The sequence below is a fragment of the Ochotona princeps genome, chromosome 1 (genome assembly GCF_030435755.1).
Source record: "Ochotona princeps isolate mOchPri1 chromosome 1, mOchPri1.hap1, whole genome shotgun sequence".
NCBI classification, from domain to species: domain Eukaryota; kingdom Metazoa; phylum Chordata; class Mammalia; order Lagomorpha; family Ochotonidae; genus Ochotona; species Ochotona princeps.
The window spans coordinates 112,758,926-112,779,888 of record NC_080832.1 but is presented as its reverse complement, the minus strand read 5'-3'; the positions used below and the strand labels follow the sequence as shown (position 1 = coordinate 112,779,888).

Here is a 20,963-nt window from a genome sequence, read left to right as displayed (position 1 = left end):
GTCCTTGATGCCCTGTTCACATGGGAGCATGCCTCTGGCAAGGGCTGCCCTCACCCCATTGCTGTGTGGCCTCATGTCTGAGCCAGGGACCCTGGCTGGTGGCAAGGCGGGGCCTGTGGGAACCAAGATGGGCTAGATTTTTAATGGAGCTGAGAAAGGAGGCTCATGGGGGGCAGAGAGAGGTGTGAACAGGGCCAAAGTCTGACCCACACTGGGCAGGCACACAAAACCACAAGGGAGAGGACGGATGAACAGGTTTTGCAATCAGAAAATTCAGGAAGAAGCAGTTTAATTTTAGGAAGCATGGAGGCTGTGTTAAGTCCTAAAATAGTGTCTTGTTTTGGATTGCCCAGGGCAGGTGTGTGGTGTGTGTGTGTGTGTGTGTGTGTGTGTGTGTGTGTGTGTTGCATTCTCATTTTTGCAGGCTGCTAAGGTGGGAACTGAATCCTGGACACATCCCAGCTTGCCTTCTCCCTCACTCCTTGTGCTTCCGACCTGCTTCCCACCACCACCTGCAGGCTGACCAAGTCTGCCTGGCCATTATGCCACCCTGCCCGCTCTGAGTCGGCTCCAACTCCTGTGAAGGCAGAGTGGGCTCTGGGACCCTCCTTTGCCCTCTGCACAGCTTTTGAGCGGCCCCTGCCCACTACTGCCCTCCCCCCACCACGTGCTGCTAGGAGGGGGACACTTGAGGGTGCTGTCAGACCCAGCCCTGTGCTCTGGACATCACTGCCTGGTCACAACCTCCCAGGCCCAGGCTCCATTCTGTGTGGATTCAATCCCGAGGAGGCACATGTTGGGGACACTGCCTACTAGGCTACACTTTCTGACCTCCTGGGGGAAGGAACTTGCTTGCCTTAAGGAAGTTCTGTGTATGGGAGCAGCTTGGGGTGGGCATGGTTGGTGGTCAGACATAGTCAGTGCCTCTGGGTTCCAGGCACGGTGCGAGATGCCTCACGGTGTTGGGCTGCATCTGCTGGCCCCACGGGACGAGCATAGTTATGGTTGTTGGCATTGGCCTCGCTGTAACAAGACCACCTAAGCACGTGGGGTGAAGGCGGCTGCACTCGTCTTCCCAACGAGGACCCGAGGCGTAGACTCCTCCAGCAGCTGCCGCGTGGCGGCTGTCAGGACAAGCAGGTTAAGCCTGTGTTCATGCAGCTGGCCAGCTGTTGGAGTCAAGTCTGGGTTTTCTCCCCTCCCCGCCAGTGGGTGGTGTGTGGGCAGTGGTACCAGAAACTGATAAGGCAAAAGTCAGCAGTGGGGCCTCTCCAGCCCCGGACAACAGCACATCCTTGCCCAGAGTGTGTCCAGGGCTACCCTGAAGACCCCAGCCCCAGTCACTTGCAAAATGCCACCAGGCTTTGCCTCCCTTTCCCAGTTAACCTGCCCAGCCATGGCCAGTCTTGTAGCACAGGGAGTGTGAGGCCACCACTTGGAATGCCAACCTGGCTCCGGGATGCTCCCTTTGTGATCCAGCTCTCTGCTCACAAGCCTAGGCCCCTGCCTACCCACGTGTGAGATCTGGATGGAGTTCTAGGCTCTTCCAATTCCAGCCCATTATCATGGTCATTTGGGAAATGAAGCAGCAAGTGGAAGATCTCTCTCTTCCTGTACCTCTTTCAACTAAGTGAATACATCTTTGAAAATATGCATAACCCAGCCTCTCAGCTATCATCTAGCTCCCTGTGCCAATGCCACCTCCTGCAGGAAGTCCTCTTGCACGGCCGTAACCCACAGCGGTCTGATCTTCCCTGGGACACTATGCACTCGCGTGGCGGTCCTGAGCAGCCTTGGGACAGGTCCTGCCATGTGGCCATCCCAGATGTGGTTCCAACTCCTAGGAGGTGGAAAGGATCAGCGGACCCCTGCACAAGGGGTTAGCACTTCCTGCAGGCATCCTCCCGGGGCCCTGGGGTCACTGACTTTAATGCCTCTGGGGTGTGTGTATGTGAGGGGTGGCAGTGAGAATGTTGGAGAAACACTGACTTGTGCATGAGCAGCCCAGGCACAGCTACGGGGAGCAGTGACCTCTGCAGCCCAGCAGAGTGCACGCATACTCACTGCACACTAAAGGCTGGCCGCCTCTCCTTAAAAAAAAAAAAAATAAAAAATAAAAGGTTTATTTATTTATTGGAAAGGTAGATTTTCAGAGAGAAGGATCTTCCATCTGGTAGTTTACTCCCCGAGTGGCTGCAATGGGCAGTGCTGAGCCTATCTGAAGCCAGGAACCAGGAACTTCTTTGGGTCTCCCAAGTGGGTGCAGGATCCCAAGGCTTTGTGCCATCCTCCACTGCTTTCCCAGCCCACAAGCAGGGAGCTGGATGGCAAATGGAGCAGTTGGGATACAAAGCGGCGCACCCTGGCACTTGCAAGGCAAGGATTTAGCCACTAGGCTACCTTGCCTTTCTTTGATACTTAGTTTATGCCACTTTGTCCAGATCACTCCAAAATAGATCCTTAGGTGAATGTATAGTGAACCTCATCTTCCTAGGCAACTGTGAATTTAGGGAGGTGGTCTGCTTTGTGCTCACCCCCTCATGGGTGCCGGGCACAAGGCCCGTCCTTAATAGAGGAGAGTTGAAGAAAAATCGCCCTCCAGAGAGCCTCTACTCCACAGCCACAGGCACAAGAAGGCAGACAGGGGCCCGGCGGCGTGGCCTAGCGGCTAAAGTCCTCGCCTTGAAAGCCCCGGGATCCCATATGGGCGCCGGTTCTAATCCCGGCAGCTCCACTTCCCATCCAGCTCCCTGCTTGTGGCCTGGGAAAGCAGTTGAGGACGGCCCAAAGCTTTGGGACACTGCACCCGCGTGGGAGACCCGGAAGAGGTTCCAGGTTCCTGGCATCGGATCGGCGCGCACCGGCCGTTGCGGCTCACTTGGGGAGTGAATCATCGGACGGAAGATCTTCCTCTCTGTCTCTCCTCCTCTGTGTATATCTGGCTGTAATAAAATGAATAAATCTTTAAAAAAAAAAAAAAAAAAGAAGGCAGACAGACCATGGCAGGGGTGGGGCTGGAGTGTGGGGTGTCACTTTTTAGGTCTCAAGGACACAGCCGTCTGCTTTGGGGACTGCAGGTCCAGCCGGAACTAGGGTCTTGTGGGGTCTAACCTAAGGGATCAAGGCAGGATTTCTGGGGGTGGGGTGGGCAGGGTGGAGGAGTCCTCACTACCTCTCCACCAAATCCCTCACACACGAACATGGGAGGGCACGCCTCTGGTCCAAAGGAGCTGTCAGGTGGAGCTGTGCGAGAGGAGAGCGGCGGTACTGGGGGAGGCTTGGGAGGAGGAGGGAGCGAGGGAGAGGAGCCCTCCGCCGGTCCCCAGCCGCCCGGGAGGAGGGAGCTGGGCACCCCCGCACGCGCCACCCCCGCCCGGGCGCGGGTTCAGCAGTCGCCGCCGCCTCGGCAGCCGGGACGCCGCCACCTGCGCAGCCAGCGCCGCCCGGCCGCGCCGCCATTGGCTCGCTAAAAATGCCTCTCTAATCGGCTCGGCCGCGCGCCTCCGCCCGCCCCTGACCTTCCTGCTTCCCGCAGCCCCGCCACAGCACGGAGAGTAGCGGCACTCCGGCTGCGGCGGCTGCGGCGGCGGCGGCGCCAGCCTCCTCCTCCCCCGGGAAGTCGTCCGAGCTTGAGGCCGGGCCCAGGCGCCCCGCTTCGCCCCGTGGCTCCTCCCATGGTACCCGGCGCTCCTGCTCCCAGGTAGGGGTCTGGCCCTTGAGAGAGGCCAGGAGTGTTTGGGGGCCCAGGTAGCAGGTGCGTGTTGATGGATGGATGCGGGCCTGACATCCTGCAGGTTGGAGGCGGGAAAAGGGGAGGCAGTTACCTGGAGAGCGGTGGGCGCAAGGCCAAAGGCGGCTTGGCAGGCGCCCACGCAAGTGGGCATCCCCCAGGCAGTGCCAGGAGGCCCCTGCGTTGGGCCCCGAGGGAGAGGGAGGTAGAGGGAGCTGGCGGAGGCCTTCACCTTGTGGGGGGGAGGGTGCAGAGGGGGCGCAGGAGCTACGCAGTAAATGGGCTCCTTGGAAAGCTGCAGCCGGGACCGGGTGTCTGGGTCTCTGGCAGTGGGTGGGTGGGTTGCGCCAGCTTGATGCGGTGGTTATTTGCGGATCAGAGTGGGCTGCGGAGAAACAGAGCATCCGAGGCTGCGCGTTTGGTTTACAATTACAGCATTTCCTCTGCCCCGCACCCCTTCCCCTCACAGTTTGGCTGGGAGCATGGAGGAGGCGGGAGGGAGGGGATACCAACAGACCCCAGGTGGGGCAGAAGCCGGGTTGTCTCCCGCCACCCCGGAAGCTCAGCCCACTGGCTGTTGGAGCCTCAGGCTGCCCCCTTGCCCTCACCTTGTAGCAGGCTGTGGGAAGGTTCTTAAGGGTTTGGGCTCCTGGTCCGCCCAGCTGCAAACCCCAGCTGCTCCCTGCCCCCTGCACCCCAAGCCCAGCTCTGCCCTCCGGGGCAGTGACACATGGGGTGTCTTTTTTTTTTCTGCATGCAGCCATTAATAGCACACAGTTGCCCCCTGCTCCTGGCACAGCCACCCTGGGGAGAGGGGGAGCTGCCTAGGAGTGATTCTTAGGTGCCCATCCTGGCCTTCCCAGCGGCCCATGGCCACCCCCTCCGCCCCCAGGCCACTCTCCTGATGGGAAGGAGGGAGGGAGGGCCCTCAGTGCCTCATGGTTTGGGTGAGCCCAGAAGTGGGCTCATCCCTCTCTGTCATTGCCCCTACGCTGCCCCTGCCCAGGGGTTGGCATCGAGTGTGTGTGTAATGATTGAATGAATGAGCATGACCTCCAGGAACCAAAGGGTAACTGGAGGGGTGAAGGGGTGGTTCTTCCTTTTAGCTCTCAGGACCCAAGAGCTGCCCCTCACACAGCCCAGTGGCACCCTTCCCAGCCCAGGGGGTTGGGCTGCTCAGCTTGGGCTGCTGGAGTTGTTTTGTTTCAGCGGGACTTTTCCCGCTTGATATATAAATGCCTCTCTTTTGGAAGATTTACTTACTTGAAGATTGGAGTGAGAGAGAGAGAGAGAGAGACATGTTCCATCTACTGGTTCATTTCTCAAACGTCTACTGTAGCCAGGGCTGCAGCAGTTTGAAGCCAGGCACCAGGAAGCAGCTGGGTGGCAGGGGCTTAAGCACTTGGGCCATCTCTTACTGCTTTCCCAGGTTCGTTAGCGGGAAGCTGGATTGGAAGTGGAGCAGCTGGGACTTGAACCGGCACCTTCACAGAATGCTGGTGGCTTAATCTGCTAACACCACGGTGCAGGCTCCTCCAGCAGGTCTGGAGTACCCTGATCCAGTACACATCGGGGGTGGGGAGGCCTAAAGGGAAGGTGTGCCTCTCTGGGCACTGCTGGCCGCCTTCTCCAGGGGTCTCTGCCACTGTCCCAGGCAGGATGTCTGTGTCAGCACTGGAGCCCGGGTAGGCACAGGCAGGCTGTTCACAGCATCTGAAGAGCTGTCATGTGGTCGGAGTCAGTTCCATGACGCCGATGCACAGAAGGGCAAACCCAGGCCAGAGGACGAGGAGACTGCCCTGGAGGGTTCCCACCTGGGCACAAGGCCCGAGTCTGAGAAGAACATGGCCATAGGCAGAGCTCTTCCTAGCCCTGGTCGCCCTGGACAGCCATGTGGCCTCCCCAGCTTGGTGCTGGCCCTGGCTCCTCCCCCTCCTTCTACCCACAGATGCTCGGAAGCGCTTTGCATGGTGGTATCTTCCTGACCCTCAGCAGTCCAGTGACTGTCTTTTCCAGAAGCTTTCCTAGCTTGGGCTGAGAGCCTCCCCTATCCCCTGATCTGGCCTACCTGCCTCCCAGCATCCTCTCCACTTCTGGTTGGCGTCTCCCCTGAGTCACGAGGTCTGAGTGCAAGACCTGAGTCCCAGGACCCCCTGGAATGGCCCTTGTTCTTCTGCACTGTTGTTACTGGCAGAACCTGCCCCTCCGCACCGCCTCAGTATCCACCTTCCATTCCCACGACTGCACCCCACTGCCTGGCAGCAAGGGGTGGGGGAGAGGGGTGCTGTGTGTGGGCCTGGGATTGGGGGTGCAGGGAGGATGTGGCGGGGGTGCAACATGGCGAGGAGTCTCCTCTGGGAAGCAGGTCTTGCCGGAGGGGCTGTGAACATGCTGCCAGCTGCGGAGGAAACTGCTTGGTTTTGTTCTCAGCTCCACTGACTGCTTGTTTATAGAACCCAGTGAAGGGCACCAGGCAGCCACCAGCCAGCAGGGGTGCGGCCGTCAGAGGAATCCGCATCTGCTATTTAAAGATGGCAAGGTCAGGTGTTCGGGGCAGTGGCTGAGATGCTGCTCGGGATGGCTGGGTTCAAGTCCTGACTCCATTCCAAGTCCTGCTGTGAGCGTTTGGGAAGTGAACCAGCAGACAGAATGTCTCTGTTGGGGCTGGCACCGTAGCATAGTGGGTTAAGCTGCTGCTGCTGTCCTGACTGGTCCTGGCATGTGAAAAACATCAGAATATGGCCCAGGTGTTTACGGCTGCTGGTTGAAGCTCCTGGCTGGTGGCTTTGGCCCGACTCAACCTTAGCCGTCGTGGCTATCTAAGGGATGAACCAACGGGTGAGAAATCTGTCTTCTCTTTATATAGAACTCTGACTTCCGAATAAATAATTCTTAAAAATCTATGTTTCCCCCCCCTCCCGCCTTCCAAACAAGTAAAAATAAATAAGTAGAAACATTTTAAAGTGCTTGAGTACAACGCGCTGTGCAGTGGTTGGGACAGGTCTGCCAGAAAAAATACAGAATGCCTATTTCATTTTTAATTTCAGCTAAGCCATTTGCTTTTTAAAATTTTTTATTGGAAAGTCAAGATATACAGAGAGGAGGAGAGAGAGGAAGATCTTCAGTTGGCTGATTCACTCCCCAAGTGGCCACAATGGCCAAAGTCAGGAACCAGGAGCTATTTTCAGGACTCCCACACAGGTGTAGGGTCCCAAAGCTTTGGGCCATCCTTCACTGCTTTCTCAGGCCACAAGCAGGAAGCTGGATGAGAAATGGGGCTGCTGGGATTAGAACCAGTGCCCATATGGGATCCTGGGCACATTCAAGGTGAGGATTTTAGCCGCTATGCTACCGCACCAGGCTCCACCATTTGCTTTTAATTGCTTTTTAGTAAAAGTGTGTCCCAAACCCTGCATGAGATAGACTTGTACTAAAATTAAATGGTCACATATCTGAAACTCAAATTGAACTGGTGGGTGTCCTGAATTTTTATTGATTCAACGTGGCCTCCAGGCTGCATTAGGGAGTGGTGGAGGGAGGGACTTGGTATGTCTGGTTTAGTATAACTTGTTGGAGGTTGGCAGCCTTCAGGCATGAGCATGTCCATGTTTGGAAAGGACTTGGTACCTGGGTCTGGTCTCTGCACCGTCTGGAGGGCAGCTCGGTCTCGGTGACCCTAGGTCTCTGGTGCTGCTGAAAACAGGGAAGATTTGGTCCTTCCTCCTGTGTGACAAAGGGAGATCAAGGATGGCTTCCCTCAATGAGGCTAATCCAATCGAGGAATAAATATCCTTGCTGTAAGAAGGCTATCCCTGGTCAGTGTCTGTGGGAGCCAGAACTCCCCTGTCTGAGTGGAGAGCCATCAGCACTACTGTTTTAGAATGGCCGATCAGGGTGTGTGTAGTAGTGCATCAGGAAAAGCTACAACCTGTGATGCAGACAGCCCATATGGGCTCTAGTTCGTGTCCTGGCTCCCCCACTTCCTATCCAGCTCCCTGCTCCTGTGCCTGGGAAAGCAGCAGAAGATGGCCCAAGTGTTTGAGTCCTTGCACCCAGGTGGGAGACCTGGAAGCAGCTCCTGGCTTCCACGTGGCCCAGCCTTGGCCATTCCAGCTATTAGAGAACTGAACCAGAGGATGGAAGATCTCTCTCTCTGTCTTTGAAATAAAATTCTAAAATGAAAAGGAAAGAAAGGATGATCAAATTTCTGGCTGAAGCAGTTGGCTTTGTGGACTTACCCTGAAGGTCTGTCCTTAGAAGGGAACCCAGGTGGCTGGGCAGAGCCAGATGTCTGCCAGGAGGCCTGGGGATGTGTGCCCAGGCCCTCTGCGCCCCCTGGAACTTCAGGCCGCATCCTCCTGTGGAGCCAGTGACTCCCCCGAGGGCCTGGGAAGGGGGGCAGAGCTGAGTACCAGAGTGGAAAAATGGTCACAGCGAATCGATGAGTGTGATAGCATGTGACTTTGGAGGACACCGTGTTTGGCATAATCCATCTTTCCAGATCCTCATGTGCACCTCTGGCCCTCCGCACCTGTGTTTGCAGACAGCTGTGTGGAGGGCTGCACAGCCCAGGTGCCTGGCGCTTACCTCTGGGGCTGTGTGGACAGGCTAAGTGCAAGGAAGTGTGGGGTGGGTTTCCCGTTTGGTGTTGCATCCTGTCCCGTTTGCCTTTTCTGCAGCAAACACCGTTATTGTAAACAAGTCAGTATTGCTGTGCTTGATAACACCTGCGATGTTTTTCTTCGAGATCTAAAAAAAAATATGTGAACATCTGAATTACATTTTCCTGAATTTGAGGGCGTTGGAGTCACATGATGCCATCTGGCTTAAAGATCTCAAACTGGGCCCCCTGGGGGCTGATTTCTCTCCTTCCTCCTAGATCTGTGGCAGATAGGCCTGGTGGGGTGGGAAGCGGTGTTGGGATGCCAGGCAGTGGAGGGGGGCAGAGTTCATCAGGGAGTGAGACCTCCCTGTCACTGGCACACATATCCTGGGGGCCTGGCATCCCCAGAGGTATGCCAGTTCCCTTCTGTGTGTCCATATTTAGTGCTCTTTGTCACCTCATGAGGTTACCCCATTGTACAGATGGGCTAATTGAGGCTCGGTGCCTTTCCTGAGCCCACATGGTGAGCAAGTGGCTGAGCCGGGCCCCACGGCCGTGCAGTCTGGCTCCTGAGGCCACCCTGGTAATTTCCTGATGAAGGTTGGGGTTGGTCGCCCTTCTCAGAGAGTGGGGCAGGTGTTTCCCTGAAGAGTGGGATTGGCAGGGGGAGGGGCAGGGGCATCTTGTGCAGGAGGCAGATCTGGAAGACAAAGGGGGTCAGGTTCAGAGAGGCTGGGACAGAGGTGGGAAGGCTGCAGTGGGAACATAGGAAAGGCCGCTGTCACACAGCCTGGGTGCTGCCACAGTCATTCGAAACCATCTGCCTCGTTGGGACCTCTTAGGCGGGGGGGGGGGGGGGGGGGGGGGGGGGCGGGGGGTGCCAGGGCTCCACCTCCTCCTTCTCACTGGACCTAGTAGAGAGCCAGTGTCGCTCAGTTACACTCTGCCTCCTGCCCTCCAGTGGGATGGCACATCTCCTCTGGGGCCTGCCTGCACTCACCGTGGTCAGGTGTAGGAGCGTGAGAGAGATAGCTCAGGCAGGGCAGGAGGGCTGGGGTCTGGCTGCAGTCCCAGCCCCGACACTGACCATCTGAGGATATTGTGCCATCCATCTGTTGGTCTGTTTCCTGTCTTTTTTTTTTTTAATTGGAAAGTCAAATATACAGAGAGAGCTTCAGTCTGATGATTCATTCCCCAAGTGGCCGCAACAGCTGGAGCGGAGCTGATCTGAAGCCAGGAGCTTGGAGCCTCTTCCAGGTCTCCCACATGGGTGCAGGATCCCAAGGCTTTGGGCTGTCCTCGACTGTTTTCCCAGGTCACAAGCAGGGAGCTGGATGGGAAGTGGGGCCGCCGGGATTAAAACCGGCACCCATATGGGATCCAGGCGTGTGCAAGGCAAGAACTTTAGCTGCTAGGGCCCTGTCTTTTTTTTTTTTGTTTGTTTGTTTGTTTGTTTTTGTAAGATTTATTTTATTTTTATTGGAAAGTCAGATATACAGAGAATAGGAGAGACAGAGAGGAAGATCTTTGGTCTGATGATTCACTCCCCAAGTGGCTACAATGGCCGGAGCTCAGCTAATCTGAAGCCATGAGCCAGGAGCTTCTTCCAGGTCTCCCACATGGGTGCAGGGTCCCAAGGCTTTAGGTGCCCCCCACTGCTTTCCCAGGCCACAAGCAAGGAGCTGGGTGGGAAGTGGGGCTGCTGGGATTAGAACTGGCGCCCATATGGGATCCTGGTGCATGTAAGGCAAGGACTTTAGCTGCTAGGCTACCATGCCGGGCCCTGTTTCCTGTCTTTCATTTGCAAACTTCTTATGGGACAATAAAAGCAGGTACAGAGATAGGGGCCAAGGTACACAAACCTCTGCATCCCTGCCACCCCCACACACCTGCTCAGCTCAGTCTTCTCTGCCTCCCCAACTGCTGCCCCCCTGAAATGTAGTCAGCCAAGGGTTAGGCATCTTGCTTTCCTAACTACATGGAGTTACACTGCTGGCCCTCTGTCTTGGGAGTCCACACTCACAGATGGAACCCACTGGGGAGCAGACATATTTTGAAAAGCATCGTGTGTGGACTGAACATATGTGGAGTGTTTTGCCTTGCCAACAGAGTGTAACCACTGTTTGCACAGCATCTGGGTGATTCCAAGTACACAGGAGGATGTGCATGGGCTCTGTGCAAATATTTGGACATTTTCTGCAAAGGACTTGAGTGTCAGTGGGTTTGGGTATCCAAGGAGGAGATCCTGGAGGCCATACTTCCTGGACACAAGGAAGAGTTTGGCTTTTCTAACCTCATCATCACACCAGCATCCCCACACCCAAGAAGTCATCACTCCTTAGTATCATCAGATAGCCACTCAACAGTCACCCACCCTGTGGTCTTGGGCATGGATTTTTTTTTTTCTGACAGTTTTAAGGTCCACCAGTGGTCATTGGTTGCTATAACTCAGTCTCTCTAAGTGCCTGGTTTGCTTTTTCGTCTTAGCATTTCGCCTATAGAGAAGCACGAGGTTGTGCTGCAGGGTTTCCCATAGGCTCCATCTGGTCAGGTGGTAGCATGTTACTCCGGCTGCCCTGTAAATCAGCTGCTCTGTGACGCTTCTACGGGCAGGTGTACAGAGGTCCTCCCAGCCCTACCTTCTGAGCACCAGGGCCTGCCTGCCTGCCCAGCTGCCTGCCTGGCTGTCCTCTTGGGCCAGTGCTGCAGTCTGTCTCGTTGGTCTCCTTGTCCCCTCCTGGGGACACCAGTCAGGCCCTTTTAAAACCTGAGTCAGATTGCATCCTTCCTCTGCTCAGGACTCTTCAGTGACTCCTCCCTCGTTTGGAATGAATCCCGCTGTCCTCCACGGAGTCCTGTAATGGCTCACAAGACTGCCTGGTGATGCACACTTCCCCTCGTGCTGTTCCCACCAGCCTGGGCTGCCTGCCCTTCACAAGGCTATTCCCGATGCCCGGAATCCCCTTCTCTGAGGTCTGCAGGGATCAGGATGCTTGGATCCTGGGCCAGCACCTGTTCAGAGCCCTTCTCCAATCACCTCATCATGTGCTCCATGCCTAACCTTGTATCCTCTGTCTGAGTGATGGCCCGGCTCACTGGATTCTTGTCCATCTCCACTGCAACTTCCACCGCAGCGGGGCTGTACTTGGGGTAGGGCAGGGTGACTGTACCAATTCTCTGCCTCCACTTCCTCCTCTTCCTCCAGTATTGCTGGCTCCTCTCCTTCCAGCATTTCCTGCAAAACATAACCACCTCTAGCTCCTGCAAGGTACCCCATCGTTTACAAAACACTTCCTGTCCTAGGTCCAGTTCCCTGTGACAGGAAGCAGAGCCGAGACAGGCATTCCTGAGCTAATGATTTACTGCAGGCACGCTAGTGTGCTGCCCTGAGCACTGAGTAACATGGAGCTCTCCTTCCTGGAAGCTGGGGCCCAAACCGCTGGACCCCTTCCCACGGGCTGATTGTCTGAGCGTTCTTCCCCAGAGGAGAGCACAGCCCCCTGAGCATCTCTAGGTGAGGCAGCCAAGGGCAAGGCAAGGGCAGCTCTCGGAAGAAGGGGGCAGCCAGGAGCATCTCCCACGGCTGCTGGGAGCTGGGTGCCCCAGCTCCTGAGAAACACCACCAATGGTGCCTCCTTCACTTGAACATCCGCTTCTGCTCCAAGCCTTCCCGCAAGCTATGGGGACAGTATTTCTTAATTATCATCACTCACAGGAGAGGACGCGGAGGTTGCTGCGAGGTGAAAAGGTTTGTTTGAGGTTGCACGACAGGAAGTCCTGCAGGTCGGAGTCCCTGATGGGCTGAGACCCCATCTTGTCTCCGTGGTTGCCGGCCCCAAGTCTGCACTCTCACGCATTTCTTATTATGCTGGGTGTTGGCTGGAGAAGTGCTGAAGGTAGGGAGCCCCAGACTAAACTGAGAAATACACTTTGCCCTTGGAGTTTCAGGCGGGTGGGTGTCTGCAGCGTTTGCTCAGCCCCCCCTGCTCCCCTCCCTTGTCCTGTGCCCCGAGTACTCCACTGAGCCCTCAGCAGCCCCGGCTTCCATCACGACAGCTGGTGTTTGGGGAGCATGTCCTGTGTGCCGGGCCCTGTGCCAGGCCCCGTCCTTCCCAACACTCCACCTTCAGACAGGGACATTGAGGCTCTCAAACAAGGTCCTGCTGGAGGACGCACCTGTGTTGGGATTCAGCAGGAGGGTCTGAATGTGGCCCCACCCCCGCAGGGTATCTGATATCACCCCTATCAGCAGTTCCATCAGACACCAGGCTTCCAGCCATCATTGGCTCCCTGGGTGTTGGGTGACCGGCTGCCATGTCACCTGCCCCACTTGGCCTTGCCCCAGATGGGGCGCCTCTGGCCTCAGACCTCTACTGCTTTGCACCCCTGACACTAGCCATCACTGACGGGGCCCAGGTCTGCCAAGAGGAGCCAAACCACAGGATTGTGGCCTGGGGGAGCTTGGGGTGGGGAGAGCACCCTGCCTCCTCCCTTCTCTCTCCTGCCACTGCCTTGTGATGGGAGTCTGTAGCAGGAGCACCCAGCTGAAGGGCTGTGCCCCTTTGACTGAATGAACAGGAGGAATACTGCTGTGGCTCTGGGGTCCCACCAGTGCTGAGAGGTCCGCCCCTCGGAGGACGTGACCAGCAGGAGCTGTGCCCTCCTGTGGTGGCACTGGGGGCAGAGCAGGGACGCAGGGAATGCAGGAGTGCCCTGGGCACGACCTCCAGCCTCTACCGTCCTGCTCCTGCCCTAACTGAATCTTATCAGCCTTCATGCAACCGACTGTCCTAAACGCCTTTCCGCCTTGCCTCTGCCTTATGCTGCGTGGGAGGCCTGAGGACAGGGACCCCACTATGTCCCCTAGTTGTGAGACAAATGGATGGTGCTCCCAAAATCTGCCCCGCACTAAGGAGGGCTTCCCTATCTTCACATATAACACTACAGAATCAGTCATCCAGTCCAACATGTTGCTGTAGAGCCAGCTCCTGAGTCACCACCACCTAGGTAAAGAAAGAGAGCTTGGGGCCCGACACGATAGCCTAGCAGCTAACGTGCTAACCTTACATGCACTAGGATCCTGTATGGGTACCAGTTCTAATCCCAGCAGCCCCACTTCCCATCCAGCTCCCTGATTGTGACCTGAGAAAGCATTCGAGGACAACCCAGAGCCTTGGGATCCTGCACCCACGTGGCAGACCTGGAAGAGGCTCCTGACTCCTGGCTTCAGATCAGCTCAGCTCCAGCTGTTGTGGTCGCTTGGGGAGTGAATCAACAGATGGGAGATCTTCCTCTCTGTCTCTCCTCTTTTCTGTGTATTGGACTTTCCAATACAAATAAAAATGAATCCTAAAAGTTTTTATTTGGGGCCCGGCGTAGTAGCATAGTGGTTAAAGTCCTCTCCTTGAATACACCGGGATCCCATATGGGCGCCGGTTCTAGTCCCAGCGGCCCTGCTTCCCTTTCAGCTCCCTGCTTGTGGCCTGGGAAAGCAGTCGAGGATGGCCTAAAACCTGGGGACCATGCACCCACTTGGGAGACCTGGAGGAGGTTCCTGTATCCTGGCTTCAGATCGGCACAGCATGGGCCATTGCAGTCACTTGGGGAGTGAATCAATAGATCAAAGATCTTCCTCTCTGTCTCTCCTATTCTCTGTATATCTGACTTTGCAATAAAAATAAATAAATCTTTAAAAAAAATAAAAATATAATTCGTAAAATTTTTTTATTTGGGCCCGGAGCTGGTAGCCAAGCAGCTAAAATCCTTGCCTTGCACGTGCCTGAATCCCGTATGGACGCCGGTTCTATCCCAGCAACCCTGTTTCCATCCAGCTCCCTGCTTGTACCCTGGGAAAACAGTCGAGGATGGCCCAAAGCCTTGGGACCCTACACCCATTGTGGGAGACCTGGAAGAGGCTCCAAGCTCCTGACTCCGGATCAGCAAAGCACCAGTTGTTGCGGCCACTTGGGGAGTGAATCATTGGACTGAAGATCTTTCTCTCTCCTCCTCTCTATATGTCTGACTTTGCAATAAAAATAAATAAATCTTACAAAAAAGAAAGGAAGCTTGGTTTGGGGGCTGCCAAGACCCTCCCCCCCAAGGCACTCTCCCATTCTCCAGAATTAGGGCTCTCAAATCTGGGGTGGAGGGGGTTAGGGGAGGCTTGCTTTGACCACCCCAGTCTGCATTCAGGACCAAGCAGTCTGTCTGTTTTGAATTTGCAATGATGAAATTGTCTGTCTCTCTGAGCCCCCCAAAATGTTTTACTTACCGATCTGAAAGGTTGGAGGTCTCCCCTTTCCCCAGGAACAAGAAACAGCGAATTTGGAAACAATGCATTCACCCAATTTTTCGTGAACCTCGATCCTTCTCACCTTAATCAACCATGTAATCATTATTGAAAAACTAAAATAAAAAAAAAAAGGTTGGGGGTGGGGTGGGTGGCGGGGAGAGCAGTTATCTGCTATTTCTGAATACCCACAAGAGCAGGGCTGGGCCAGGCGGAAGCCAGGCTCCGGAGACTCTGTCCAAGTCCTCACTGAGGGTGGCAGGCGCGGATCTGAGCCACACCCTGCTGCCTCCCAGCAGGAAGCTGGAGTCGGGCGTGGAGGTGGGGCGCAAGTGTGGTTACCCCACACGTGCCCCAACCTGGCGCGATTCTTTTTGTTTTTTTAAATCTATATTCAGGGTGTTTTTTGGAGCAATAATTCTTCCATGTTCTTTTTGTTTATTTATTTTTATTTGAAGACAGAGTTAGGGAAAACAGACACAGAGCAAGCTGGTTCACTCCCCAGACAGCTGCAGCGCCCCGTGTTGGCCAGCGTGGAGCCAGGCCTGCTGCGTGGGCTGTGCCACAATGCAGTGCCGGCACCTTGCATTTTTCTTCAGCTGTGCAGTCAGTCCACAGTATCCACGGATTCTGCATGTGTGGATCCAACCATCTGGGAATCAAACATATTTGCAAAGATGGAACTGAGTCTGCCCTGAACGGGTACAGACTCTTTTCCTTGTCATTATTCCCTAGGCAATGGAGTATAACAAGTGCTAACCCAGCACGGACATGGTATTAGGTAGTGTTAAGTAATCTAAGGATGGCTTCAAGCGAATGGCTAGATGGGGCAGGTGTTATGGCCCAGCAGGTTAAACCAGCCACTGAGGACATCTGTGTCCTATTTCTGAGTGCCAGACTCGAGTCCCTGCTACTCTGTACTTCCAACCCTGCTTCGTGTTAATGTACTGGAAGGCAACAGATGGTGGCTTGTGACACCGTGTAGAGTTCCTGGTTCCTGGCTCTAGCCTGGCCCAGTCCTCGCTGTGGCGGTCATTTGGGGTAGTGAACCAACAGATAGGAAGCTAGATCTGTCACTCTGCTTTTCTCTCTCTCTCTCTCTCTTTTTTAAGATTCATTTTATTTTTATTGCAAAGTCAGATATACAGAGAGGAAGATCTTCCATCCGATGATTCACTCCCCAAGTGACCGCAACGGCCGGTACTGCGCCGATCCAAAGCTAGGAGCCAGGAGTTTCCTCCAGGTCTCCCACGTGGGTGCAGGGTCCCAAGGCTTTGGGCCATCCTCTACTGCTTTCCCAGGCCACAAGCAGGGAGTTGGATGGGAAGTGGAGCTGCCGGGATTAGAACCGGCGCCCATATGGGATCCCAGCGCATGTAAGGTTAGGACTTTAGCCGCTAGGCCACCGCGCCGGGCCCTCTACTTTTCAAATAATAAAACTAAAGAAGTCTCTTAAAATATATATATGGGAAGTCATGCTTAGTTACACACAAATAACTGTTTCATTTAGTGTAAAGAACTTGAGCTCCAGAGATCCAGGGAAAGCAGATTTTTCCACTTTTCCCTGTGGGAGTTCCTTGTGGACATACCATGATTCCCCAGCCTGTTACTGGCATCACAGTTGCTTCTGGTCAGTGGCAGCTTTAGAAAATGCTGCCCTTCACACTCTTATCCTGGTGCTCAGGTAAGCGTGCTGTTCTCCAGGGTCTGTGCGGGAGCGGACTTGCTCACCCCAGGGCATGTGACTGCAGTCCGACGGGCAGTACGCAGCTGTGCTCCATAGATCTTGTGCCTGACCTGCTCTTGCCCTTTCACAAGCAGCATGGGCCCAATCCTGGCGGGCCATGGGTCCTGTGGTAATGTGGTCCTGTGTAAGCTTTTTAGTATTCTGAGATTCAAATGTTGATTATTGTCATGGATTTTTGTAAGTTTGATGTGTTCCAGTAGTGGTCACAGTTCTCAACAATGATCTTATCTTTTTCCATTGGGAGTCTTTTCTTTCTTTCTTTCTTTTCCTTTTTAGAGAGTCTTTTTAAAAAAAATTATGTTTTATTTTAAAACATTGAACTGAAACTGTATGCCTACCATGAAATACACCAAGTATACATAATAAAGATGAGCCTTTGGTGCTCTGATCACACTTGTAACCAGCGTCCAGAGGCAGAATAAAATGTCCCTGGTCCCCGTTTGGATCCTTCTCCCATAGACTTTTGTACAGCCTCGCCCTTGATTTCTGTGTGTAGATGTTCTAGGTTCCCCAGAGATGGGCTCAGCCATCTCTCCAACAAGTTACAGACACTTTCTTTTTATAAATGCAACTTTAAAGTTGAGATCCATGTACCTTAATGCACTCCCCTTTACAATGTGCAGCTCAATGGCTTTTAACGCAGGTACCAAGTTGGGCAAGCATCCCTGCCAACTCCCAACATTCCCAGCACTTGAGGGGAGGGGGAAAACCTGCCTCCATTAGCACTTAGCTCTCCAGGACCTGCCCGTGCCCTGCCCCTGCCCCATCTGTGACTCCTGGTAGGTGTTAAGCTGTCTTCAGTCTCTCTAAATAGGCTGTACTGTGCATTTCACACCACTGGAATCCGGTAAGCCTTTTGCACTGGTTTCTTTTACTTAGTCTGTGTGCATATTTCATCCATGGTGTAGCATGGAACAACTTCTTTTTTTATTACAGCCAAGTAATATTCCTTCTTGTAGATGTAACACATTCTGCTTACCCCTTCATGCTGGCATCTGGTTGAGCGGCTCCCACTCTGACAGCCCTGAATACTTCTGGGAGCATTCTGGACACGTTTTTGTGGGGCCATGGTCTTCCTCTGCCTTGGGATTGTGCCTAATGCAGGGCTGCTGGGCCCTGTGGTGACTGTGGGCCTTGTGGGCAGCTGCCAAGCTGTTTCCTGATAGCCATTCCTTCCCCCCTGCCTCCCTGGTAGCCTTTTTGATCACAGCTGCCCTCTGGGTGTGCCCTGCTGTGTCGCTGAGGGTTTGATTTGCAGCTCCCAGGAGGACTAAGTGTCTTTCATGTGCTTGTCACCTTCCGCACTGCTTGGAGAAGTGTCTTTTCATGTCCCTTGCCTAAGTTTTAATGGCACAACTTGTCTTTTCATTGTTGAATTTTTAGTTTTTTTATTCTGGATCCTTGTCTGTGATGTACCAATATTTTTTCCCACTTGTGGGGTGTGTTTTTTCCAATGGATCTGCATACAGGCAGTGTCTTCAAGGGCTCCCGGCTGGGGGTTACAGGCATGGGACTTTCTGATTTCTAGATATTGATGCCAGTACCCACCTGCAGCCCTCAAGCACTCTGGGCACACGGGCCTTGGGCTGCAGGGACTAGCCTCTTGCCCAGAGCCATGTGGCCCGTTTCCGGGACACACCGCTGGGATCCCCATTGTAGTTCCCGTTGCTCCTATAAGGGTCGTCATCCTATCCCAGCTTATGTTCTTCAGATCTCCATACCCAGACACTCCCTTCATTTGTGTGTCCCCTCACTCTGCCCTGTGGCTTTTGGTCCCTCTGCTCCTGGGTGGGCTACCCCTGCTGGGAGGGATAGGGCTTATCCCCGCTAGGATCACTTCCTATGGTACCCAGGAGGTGAGAGGTGGCACCCAGACAAACTTGGGGAAAAAAACTGGGTTCAACCAAGGCAAAACGCTTTCTCACCAGGACCTTTCACTGCTCTTGTGCCGTGAAGGGCAAGCGACTTATTTTAGAAGCAATTGCAACCTCCTTCAGTAGGTGCCTGCTTAAATTGCTCGGTACTCAAAGGAAGCGAGTGAGAAGCCGTGAAAAGACCCTGGAGTCTTCACAGTGTCTCCCAGAGTGAAGGGAGCCAGTCTAAATAGGCTGTTCACTGTGAGGGCTCTAGTGCTGTGGCATTCAGGGACAGCCAGAGGTCCCAAGAGGAGCCAGGGGGCTGAGGACAAACAGGCAGGGGTGGGTACGCATCACCAAGCACTTGCCAGAGCCTGTGGATGCATAGCATCACACATGAATGTGGTGTGAGCCATGGGCTCTGGGGGATGAGGATGTGCTATGCAGGTGCATCTGCTGTAAGGAATATAGCACACGGAGGCAGGGTATTGCTGGCAGGGGTGGGGCAGGCCCATGGGAATTCTGTACCTTCTGACCCATATTACTGCAAACTGTCAAGGAATAAAGCCCATGAATTCAATATAGGTGGGAGTAACGAGTGTCACAAAGGGAAAGGGGAGCTGGGGGTAGGGTTAGGGAGCCATAGGCGTGGCCGGCTAATTTAGATGAGGCGGAAGCACAGGCAAAGGATATTGATCAGAGAGACATCGGGCAGGGAGAGGAGTCCCTGGGATTTTGGGGGACAGAGCGGCCTGGCATGGAAACAGCAGTTACAAAGATCCTGAGGCAAGGAGAGAGCTTGAGGAGCCTGAGGAATAGCAGGAAGACTGTCCAATGAAGAGGAGCAAGGAATGGGGACTGACTCTACCAAGTTCAAGCCCACAGCCTGTTCTCAGGAGGTGGGGAGTCACTGGCAGTTCCCGGCAGGAGTGTGACATGTCAGCTTACATTTAAGTCTCAGAAAGAAAGCTGGAGCTACTGTCTGTTCAGATGACAGCCGGGGAGGGTCGGGGAGAATGGAACTCAGGAGACCTCACGTGTCTGCAGCAGAGGCGTGAGAATGTGGGAGGGGGCAGGCACAGGGTGGGCATGCCCTTAGCTGACCAGTGGGAGGTGAGGCCAGGCTAGGCTTGGAGCTGGCTGGGCAGTTCCAGACGTGGAACATGTTGAGTTTGAGTTGAAGTTCCCCACCCCAATGTGGGAGACGTTGAGTGGGGGGCTGGAGTCAGTGGCACAGTGGGCCTAGAAATGGAAGTGGGGTGGTCCTCCAGGCAACAGGCCTAGGAGACATCACCAAGGGCTGGGCAGAAGGGAAGAAGGGAAGGGGTCCCCCATATCCCAGCCCAGGCATGCCAGGGCTCATCAGTGGCATGTGGGAGTGACACAAGTGGGAGTTTGGCATCAGAGGAGCCTGGGGGCCGAGCAGCTCAGGGATGACACTGGTCATTCACTGGGAGGGAACAGAGATGGGAAGGAGGGACAGGGCTTTCCAGAGCATTCTCTGCTTGTCAAGGAACCAGATACAGGAGACAGCTGCTGCCAGGGGAGGCCACAGCTCTGTCTCCCTTGGCAGACAGGCTTCTCGGGGAGGAAAAGTTGGTTTCCAAGGACAGTGAGTGGAGTGACCCTCCTGGGTGTGTCAGGGTGCAGGGAGGCACAACAGGGGGGACCCTGGCTTTCAGGCGTTTCCTGTCCTTGGAGAGCAGCAGCCTAGCCCAGCTGAGCCACGGAGGAGGAGGAAGTGAGAAGTGCTGTGCAAACGAGCCTGCTCTGTGCCCCATGGACACGAGCACAGATGGGACAGGGCAGACAGCTTGCCGGCAAAGGGACAGGACTGAGGTTTGAATGGGGAGTGGAGGATTCCCCTCGTGGACGTGTGGCTGTCAGGCTGGTATGGATAGGCCTGAGCCATGGTCTGAATGTCTCCTGTGGAAGTCAGGTTGGAAGCTGGGGTGTTCGGAAGTGGTTGGACCCAAGAATCTCCCCGACCCTTCAGGATATGGCTGTTACAGGTGTGGGCTCTGTGTGGAACCACAGGTGAGGTCAGCCCCCTTCAGGGGCCCGCGACGCTCTTTTTCTCTTCTTTTGCTACTCTTCTGCCTTCCACCACAGGATGAGGCAGCTCCAAGGCTCTCCTTAGAGACCAACAGCTTGCCTTGGGGCATGCAAGCTTCCAGAACTATGGAAAATAAGTTTCTGGTATTTGGTTTTTTTTTTTTTTTAAGATTTTATTATTATTGGAAAGCCAGATATACAGAGAGGAGGAGAGACAGAGAAGAAGATCTTCCATCCGATGTTTCACTCCCCAAGTGAGCCGCAACGGGCCGGTGCGCGCCAATCTCTTTCGGGTCTCCCATATGGGTGCAGGGCCCAAAGCTTTGGGCCGTCCTCAACTGCTTTCCCAGGCCACAAGCAGGGAGCTGGATGGGAAGCGGAGCTGCCGGGATTAGAACCGGCACCCATATGGGATCCCGGGGCGTTCAAGGCGAGGACTTTAGCCGCTAGGCCACGCCGCCGGGCCCAGTTTCTGGTATTTGTTAAGGACCCAGGCTAAGACCCCCCAGCCTGGGGCATTCCGATGCCCAGGTGGTGGACATGACTGCTTCCAGCTGCACTGCGAGGTGACATGGTCATCCCTCGTCCTCTTTCCTCCTCCCCTAAGGTGTCTTGGGTATCACCCCTCTCCCTGGCTGACCCAATCCCACTGCTGCCTGCGGCCACATCTGCTTTCCTCTCGC

General features: G+C 54.8%; 1 protein-coding gene across 2 annotated transcripts in view; it reads left to right on the top strand.

The window, feature by feature from the left end:
• The first annotated feature begins 3,516 nt into the window (after window positions 1-3,516).
• The window catches only part of PACSIN1 (protein kinase C and casein kinase substrate in neurons 1), a 52,968-nt gene continuing 35,521 nt past the window's right edge, over window positions 3,517-20,963 (top strand). Inside the window, exon 1 of one of the 2 annotated variants that reach the window (XM_058664283.1) lies at window positions 3,517-3,700. The gene's annotated coding sequence lies outside the window, so the exon portion shown is untranslated. Of the gene's footprint in view, window positions 3,701-3,733; window positions 3,755-20,963 lie in introns of those variants that run through there. The other variant, XM_058664285.1, reaches the window with a different exon arrangement.